General features: G+C 35.6%; 2 non-coding genes across 2 annotated transcripts; both read left to right on the top strand.

Moving 5' to 3' along the window:
• The first annotated feature begins 5,413 nt into the window (after nucleotides 1–5,413).
• Nucleotides 5,414–5,501, top strand: TRNAS-GGA (transfer RNA serine (anticodon GGA)). The gene has a single exon. It is a non-coding gene; the product is annotated as a tRNA-Ser (tRNA).
• Nucleotides 5,502–8,405: 2,904 nt separating this feature from the next.
• On the top strand, nucleotides 8,406–8,478 carry TRNAF-GAA (transfer RNA phenylalanine (anticodon GAA)). Its single transcript has one exon. It is a non-coding gene; the product is annotated as a tRNA-Phe (tRNA).
• The last annotated feature ends 832 nt before the right edge of the window (nucleotides 8,479–9,310 follow it).

Genomic DNA, 9,310 nt, shown 5'->3' with positions numbered 1-9,310 from the left:
GAGTAGCAGGAGCAACTTTTAATTTGTTATGAGCCCAAACGATAGATTCAATGAGTTCTTGCCAATAACCACGGCCGCTGAATAAAAACATTAAACTGAAGGCCCAGACAAAATGAGCACCTAAGAAAAAAAGACCATATGCAGATAATGAAGAACCATAAGACTGAATGACTTGCGATGCCTGTGCCCACAAGAAATCTCGAAGCCACCCATTAATCGTAATGGAACTCTGTGCAAAGTTTCCCCCTGTAATATGAGTTACCACCCCTTGATCACTTATAGTACCCCAAACATCCGACTGCATTTTCCAACTGAAATGGAAAATGACTACCGAAATTGCATTGTACATCCAGAATAAACCTAAGAAAACATGATCCCAGGCGGATACTTGACATGTTCCCCCTCGGCCAGGCCCATCGCAAGGAAAGCGAAAACCTAGATTTGCTTTATCGGGTATCAAACGGGAACTCCGAGCAAATAAAACACCTTTCAAAAGTATTAATACAGTCACATGTATGGTAAATGCATGAATGTGATGGACTAAAAAATCTGCGGTTCCTAATGGAATAGGTAACAAAGCCACTTTGCCACCTACTGCTACTAACTCGCCGCCTCCCCACGTTAAGCTAGTACTTGTTGTTGCACCAGGAGCTGTTACGCCAGGCGCAGTAGCATGGATATTTTGTACCCATTGAGCAAAGATAGGTTGTAATTGTATGGCAGTATCCGAAAACATATCTTGTGGACGGCCTAAAGCACTCATGGTATCATTATGAATGTACAAGCCAAAACTGTGAAAACCTAGAAATATACATACCCAGTTAAGGTGGGATATGATTGCATCGCGGTGTCTAAGGACGCGATCTAATAGATCGTTGTATCGAGTAGTTGGATCATAGTCTCTTACCATAAAAATTGCTGCATGTGCAGCAGCACCGACTATTAGAAATCCGCCAATCCACATGTGGTGTGTGAACAAGGAAAGTTGTGTACCATAGTCAGAGCTAGGTATGGATAGGGAGGCATAGAATACATATGATGAGCTACAACAATGGTTGTAGAGCCTAGCATAGCTAGGTTAAGAGATAATTGAGCATGCCATGACGTTGTTAAGATTTCATAAAGACCCTTATGGCCTTGTCCTGTAAATGGGCCCTTGTGAGCCTCCAAAATATCTTTAAGTCCATGGCCAATACCCCAATTGGTCCTATACATATGACCTGCGATTAGGAAAAGAATAGCAATAGCTAAATGATGGTGCGCAATATCGGTCAGCCAGAGACCACCGGTTACTGGATCTAGTCCTCCGCGAAAAGTCAGAAATTCTGCGTATTTGGACCAATTTAAAGTGAAAAAAAGGGGTTGCTCCTTCGGCAAAACTAGGATAAAGTTGAGCCAAAAGGTCCCGATTCAAGATAAATTCATGAGGAAGTGGTATCTCTTTAGGATCCACCCCAGCGTCAAGAAATTGGTTAATTGGTAAAGATACATGAATTTGGTGCCCCGCCCAAGAAAGAGACCCAAGTCCTAATAATCCCGCTAAGTGGTGATTCAACATGGATTCTACATCTTGGAACCAGGCCAATTTGGGAGCGGCTTTGTGATAATGGAACCAACCAGCAAAAAGCATTAACGCTGCAAAAATCAATGCACCAATTGCAGTACAATAGAGTTGTAATTCACTAGTTATTCCAGATGCTCGCCAAAGCTGAAAAAAACCAGAGGTTATTTGGATTCCTCGGAAACCCCCGCCTACATCACCATTCAATATTTCTTGCCCTACTATAGGCCAAACTACCTGAGCACTGGGTCCAATGTGAGTAGGATCACTTAGCCATGCTTCATAATTGGAAAAACGGGCGCCATGAAAGTACATGCCACTCAACCAAAGAAAGATAATGGAAAGTTGCCCGAAATGAGCACTAAAGACTTTTCGAGAAATCTCCTCCAAATCACCAGTATGACTATCGAAATCGTGAGCATCAGCATGTAGGTTCCAGATCCAAGTGGTAGTATCAGGGCCCTTAGCTAGTGTTCTTGAGAAATGGCCGGGTCTGGCCCATTCCTCAAAAGATGTTTTTACAGGATCCCTATCCACAACAATTTTTACTTCTGGTTCCGGCGAACGAATAATCATTAAGTCCTCCTCTTTCCGGACAAGACATACAAAGAGACCCGCCAACTGTCTTTTTAGTGAATCTTTGAAAGATATATATTTTGAAAGATAGATTTTGAAAGATAGATTTTGAAAGATAGATATTGTGATTAGTTCTTTTCTTTACTATCTACCATCCTTCTATTTTTTTTTAGTTATTCACTGGAGCAATTATATATTGAAGTCAATCCGAGGCAAGTGTTCGGGTCTATTATGACATAAAGATTAGGTGCCTAACGGACGTTTATCTTGAAAAACAAATATTTCTCGACGTAAGAAAAAAATCTTTTTTATTTTAATTTAAGAAACTAGTGTATTTTTTTTTGAGGGCATAAGCTCCTATCTATATCTACTTTCCTTGAGCATAATATAGGGTTTTTTATTTGATTCTAAATTCCAAGATAACTCATTAGAATTATAATAAGATGGTCCTAATATATTAGCAATATTTAGATTGCCCCCTCTTTTTATTCAGTTTATTACTTCTATTCTAGACCCTATCCCTATGGTTTATTCTTATGAAATATCATATAAAATAGAAGGTATAAGAAATGGATATAATGAAATCTTGATTCGATCTTACGACCTAATTTATTTGATTAATGGATCAACAACCAAACCACCCATTTTATGAAAAAGAAGGAGCATGGTCTTATTCAAATTCAAAGCGCTTCGTAATCTTCAACCAGTTCTGTGCTTCAATATAATTTCCGGAGTAAGCGCTATAGCTTGTTTCCAATATTCAGCAGCTTGATCAAACCAAGCTTCCGCAATTTCCGAATCACCCTGTAGAATGGCCTGTTCTCCTCGGTCGAATAGGAAGTTCCTTCCCTTAGAACCGTACTTGAGAGTTTCCTACCTCATACGGCTCAGAAATTGCTATCTGAATTTCCCTATCTTAACTGAATTCGATTTATCAAAATCGATCCAATTTGTTCTTGGGTTAAGCAGAAGAAATTAATTACCTAAGTTTCAAACCCTAATTTTTATCATAATCAGTTTGATCTTTTTTCCCACCTTCAGAAGAATGAAGCATAGATAGATATAGAGCCTTCGTTCAAATTTTCTGAAAGGTAACTATCCCGTTTTCATATATGAAATCTCTATAGAATCCTGAAAAAAGACTTTTTTCCATAAGAAAGAAAAAAGAACTTACTATCTTTGGGATCTGATATACACCGCTGCTTAATCCCTTAGTGATCGGCTCTATTACATAAGCGGATTCCTAAATTTTGCCCATATCATGGGATAAGTAAGCAGTTTTTTTTAGTTGTATCGACCCAGTCGCTCACTAATTGATCTTTACGGTGCTTTCTCTATCAATTTGAGAAACTTTATCCATAGAGTAGTAGTATAGGCCATACTTTCTTCGTTTTTGATTCTCGTGAAGTGTCCTTCCTTCCTACAGCTGATAGGGAAAAATCGTTGTTTTTACGATCCCTATGTAGAAAGCCCTTTTTTCTAGTATTTACTAGAAAATTTGATCCTCTCTTTTTTTTTTTCTTTCTATAGTGGAGATAGTCGCACGTAATGACAGATCACGGCCATATTATTAAAAGCTTGCGGTAAGAAGGGGTTTCGTTCTAGTGCCCGGAAATAATATTCCAAAGCCTTTGTATGCTCTCCATTGCTTGTGTGTATAAGGCCTATGTTATAGAGTATATAACTTCGATCATAGGGATCGATTTCTAGTCGCGTAGCTTCATAATAATTTTGCAAAGCTTCCGCATAATTTCCTTCGGATTGAGCCAACATCCGTTACGGTCGTTCATTCTATTCAAAAAATCTCCGTTCCAAAACCGTACATGAGGTTTTCATCTCATACGGCTCCTCCCTTCTGTACATAATAGTACTAAGCGAAATAATCTATAGAATCAAAATAGAATTAGTCCCGTCTCATTATGAACCGAAAGGGGCTGGTATTTTTCCAAGAAATCTCTAGCCAACCTTCCCACAAGAGGTTTTTCTTAACACCAATGAATTCTATTAATGCTAGAGGAAAACGATAGCTCCAATAATTTCTTTGTTCTCAACGCCTCCTATTTAGAGGAATTAGCTACTTCAACGATCTTTGATGGTTATAGGGGTATCCAAAGTACAAACCTGATGGTTGTTTGTTATCCCAACCATTCTTCCCAGCCCTGATACCGATCAGGAAAGGGGTAATTTCTAACAAAGTTTTTCTCTTGTTGATTCCTATTTCTAGGTGTAGTGCTTTTCTCCCTATGCTGCCTACGGATACTAATAGAGTAGGATTGGCCTGTAATCCATACATACCATATCCTGTAGGTGTAACCTTTCGCTCAATACTCAAATCTACAATTGAAGTATCTGAAGCCGCATCAATCGAGGATACACGACGGAAGGAATTGTTAGTTCGCCTCACCTTCCGAAGCGTGGGTTTTGTTTGCTTTACAAATTTGGTTCTCTCTATGCAACCCCCTCTCTTTTTCGTAAGACTGAGGTATAGGTAGGGCTAAAAAAAGCAAAAAAAAAGAGTCAAATCGCACCATCTCTATAATAAGTAAATGCCTTTTTTTCTCCTGAGGTTGTCGGAATTATTCGCAATAAAATATTGGCTACAATTGAGGAGGTCTTATCAATGAAATTTCCATTTACACGGGATCTAGGCATAATTCCCAACCCATTCTATATAGAATTGTTTTCATTCCTTCACAAAATAACATAAAAACAAACACATTCGATTCTTATAATTATAAATAGATTGATCCATATGCTCTACTCTAAATCCATATGCTTTAAATGGATAAGAGAGATAGAGATATGGATTTTCCGCTCAGCTCAAATTGTATCCTTTTCCTTCTGCTTGGACACGAAGAGATATGAAATATTTGACTAAGACTGGATTTCATTCCACTTTGCTATTTCTGAACAACAACTTATGTTATCAACTATTTCGTGTTTTCAAGTTATTAATTGTCTCATACCCTATTTTGATTTCGATAGTATGGTGTAGCGTATCTTATGCAAACGAATTCTAAGGTTTCTTATTTTATTATGCCAATAAGAAGAATTCCTTCCATTTTCTTTTTCTTTAGTTGCGGGAAAACCCAAATTAAAACTTTTTTTTTATAGCGAGCGCAATTTCTAGTAAAAAATCCTGTATCCTTCCACTTAGATCAAAAGGAATTTTTCCAATAGAACTATGGAACCCCCGAGTGGTTGCGGTTGTACCTGTACTGCAGGAATAAGAAAACTCGCTATTCACTCAGTTTATTTTCCATAATAAGTTATGTAGGAGAGATGGCCGAGCGGTTCAAGGCGTAGCATTGGAACTGCTATGTAGACTTTTGTTTACCGAGGGTTTCGAATCCCTCTCTTTCCGTTTTCTTAATTCATCAACGTTAAGGATCACAATGTATCAAATCAAATAACAATTTTTTCCAGCAATAATATCTTATATTATCTTATTTTGATTTAATAGAAATTAGAAATTCTCTATAGCAAATTACTGTGGTATGTAAAATACACATAGAGGAAAAAAGAAAAAAGGATCCTAATCCTAGGGTTAATCAATTTTAGCTAGTTGATGGGAAAATACAAATTAATGGTAATGGTCTTAGGGCGATTTAGTTCGGGGAAAGGGGAAGGGAAGAAAATTCTATGAACCTTTCCTTTTTCGTTAAGTTCAAGTCTGACGAGAGTAATATTCTACAACTAACAACTCATTTATTTTGAGACCGACCCACTTCTATCTAGGATTTTATTTACTAGTCCTTTATATTCCAACGTGTCAATCGCCAAATGCTTTGGCAATTTCCCCGGGTCCGATGAAGCAATATAATTTTGAACCAGACCTTTTGATCTTTGGTTATCTTTCGTAGTAATAATATCTCGGGGTTTGCAACGAAACTTGGTATATTGACTATACGACCATTAACTAAAATATGTCTATGGTTGACTAATTGGCGGGCCCCAGGAATGGTTGAAGCCATACCCAATCCGAAAAAGGATATTATCCAAACGCATTTCAAGTAATTGTAGTAAAACTGGCTGTTGACCTTTTTGCTTTTCCAGCGATATGTACATATCTAAGTAATTGTCGTTCTGTCAGACCATAATGAAAACGCAATTTCTGTTTTTCTTGAAGACGAATACGATATTGCTCCTTTTTCCCAGAATTGAATTTTTTTTTAAGATTACTTCCGGATTTAGGTGTTTTTCTAGTGAGTCCTGGTAAAGCTCCAGACGGCGTATTTTTTTAAACGAGGTCCTCGATAACGGGACATGAAGACTCCTTTTTTTATTTTATTGAAATTTCATTTTACACAATTAATTTCATTGTATTTACATTACAGAATACATCGAAATTAAAACTGAATTAAACTACAGGATAAACAGAGTAAAATCAACTAAAGTACCCAAAAAAATGGAATTTCATCAAAATCTTTATTTTTTGTATATATATTATTTATTTTATTGTTTTGTATCTAGCAAATTGTAAGGTAAAAAACATAAAAGATCCTGGATTTCCCATTTAATTCGGAAAAAAAGAGATTCTTGTTCGTAGAACATCGATAGAGAAAAAAAAAAGCGACTATCGGATTTGAACCGATGACCCTCGCATTACAAATGCGATGCTCTAACCTCTGAGCTAAGTGGGCTTACATACGGGAAATAGTGTAACAAATAGAAATAGGTATAGTATAGGAAATCCGTAAATCTCAGATATTAGTTATTAATCTTAGCTATTAACTAGTTCTAAATTTGAAGTTATACTTATAAAAATAAAAAATACTAAAACTTCTTAAAGATAAAGTTAGCTTGATATGCTTAACTATAGGATATTAAAAAATAAAATTATAGAATTTATTGGTATTTTCATTTGATCATTATAGACTTTATTATTTGTTAATAATTTGAGGATTAATATTTCACTAAGGGGAACATAGAGTCAGAGTAAATAAAATTGCTAATTCTGATTAGAAAAAAAGAATAAATATCAAGCGTTATAGTATAATTTTGAATACTATAAAAAGTAAGACGGGAGGTGGGGGAGATAAAAACTTTGGATATATTGATTCGGATTGAATTGCAAATACATCAAGGATAGAATCAATTCAATTCTGAATTGCAATAAGCAAGCGAGGTCTCTCAAATAGAGTCGACTGAACTGCTAGACTACGTTGAGTGATGAACTCAATGATTCAAAAAAAAACTAGAGATGGATGAAATTACACAAGGAATCCTGGTCTCAAAGAAGAGGGAAATGGGGATATGGCGAAATCGGTAGACGCTACGGACTTGATTTGTATTGAGCCTTGGTATGGAAACCTGCTAAGTGGTAACTTCCAAATTCAGAGAAACCCTGGAATTAAAAAAGGGCAATCCTGAGCCAAATCCGTGTTTTGAGAAAACAAGGGGTTCTCGAACTAGAATACAAAGGAAAAGGATAGGTGCAGAGACTCAATGGAAGCTGTTCTAACGAATCGAGTTAATTACGTTGTGTTGTTAGTGGAATTCCTTCTAATTCTAAATTAGAGAAAGAGGGGTTTATACCTTATACATTTAATAAACACGTATAGATACTGACATAGCAAACGATTAATCACAGAACTCATATTATATTATAATTATAATATAGGTTCTTTATCTTTTTTAAAAATGAAATTAGAAATGATAATGATTATGAAATAAAAAACTCATATCATAATTTTTTTTTTTCATTATTGTGAATCCACTCCAATCGAATATTGAATAATCAAATTCTTCAATTCAAATTCAAAGTTTCGAGATCTTTAAAAAAGTGGATTAATCGGACGAGGACAAAGAGAGAGTCCCATTCTACATGTCAATACTGACAACAATGAAATTTCTAGTAAAAGGAAAATCCGTCGACTTTATAAGTTGTGAGGGTTCAAGTCCCTCTATCCAAATCCTCTTTTATTCCCTAACTATACTATATATTATTATTTATCCTCTTTTTTTTCTTTTTATCAATGCAATGGGTTTAAGATTCATTAGCTTTCTCATTCTACTCTTTCACAAAGGAATGCGAAGAGAACTCAATGGATCTTATCCTATTCATTGAATAGATTTCTTTTTTATTAGAGTATCGCAAGAAATCTTGGTTATTCACTCTATTTTTAAGTTTTATTTAAGTAAACATGCACAATGCATAGGACTACCCCCCCATTTCAAATTTTAAATTTGAAATACTTTAATTAATTTTTAGTCCTTTTAATTGACATAGATACAAATACTCTACTAGGATGATGCACAAGAAAAGGTCAGGATAGCTCAGTTGGTAGAGCAGAGGACTGAAAATCCTCGTGTCACCAGTTCAAATCTGGTTCCTGGCAGAGAAAAAAAAAAGATCCACCGAATAGGTATTGATCCAAATACCTCGAGATGATTGTGATACATATTCATTAATAATATTTATTCATCTAAGTGGATAAATCTATAAATATAAATATAGAGGCACTTCTTTTTAAAGAAGAGTTTTAAAATATATCTTTTCTTATGATAAAGAAGGGGGTGAGATTCCCCTTTATTTTTTTGCGTTTCTTAATTTTGTATTCCGCTATTCCGACGAATATTTTTTTAGTCTTGCTTATCTTTATCTTATCTTATTTTCCTAGTTGTGCTAAGTAATGTGCGCGGTACAAAGTTCTGGTAGAGAACTTCTTTGAGTCATCCTATTTTTCTGTTCATATGAAGGAAATTAATATGCGATTTTCAAAATAGGGGAATCCAAATGAAACCTTTTTTTGCTCAGTCTATCTGGAATGCTTTTGTATAATTAGGAATTAATTATAAATAGGTATTCCGTTTCATCTAGGAAAAGAACCTAAAAATATTCCTTGACTTGAATAAAATCTGGAGTTGTGTTGTATAAGTGAGCATGAATTTCTTATCATTCAATGAGCATCTTGTATTTCATAAAAATTGGGGGTTATATAATCCTTACGTAAGGGCCAGCCTATCCAACTTTCAGGCATTAGGATACGTTTAAGGCGCGGATGATTATCATAAGAGATTCCCACCATATCATAAGATTCGCGTTCTTGAAAATCGGCACTTCTCCAAATCCAGAAGACAGACGGAATTCTAGGATTATCCTTTTGGGCAAAGACTTTTATGCAGACTTCTTCTGGATTATCTATACCATATTGTATTCTCGTAAGATGA

Source organism: Aegilops tauschii, unplaced genomic scaffold, assembly GCF_002575655.3.
Source record: "Aegilops tauschii subsp. strangulata cultivar AL8/78 unplaced genomic scaffold, Aet v6.0 ptg001150l_obj, whole genome shotgun sequence".
NCBI classification, from domain to species: Eukaryota; Viridiplantae; Streptophyta; class Magnoliopsida; order Poales; family Poaceae; genus Aegilops; species Aegilops tauschii.
The sequence above is the reverse complement of the archived record's forward strand: the minus strand, read 5'-3'. Positions and strand labels throughout refer to the sequence as shown.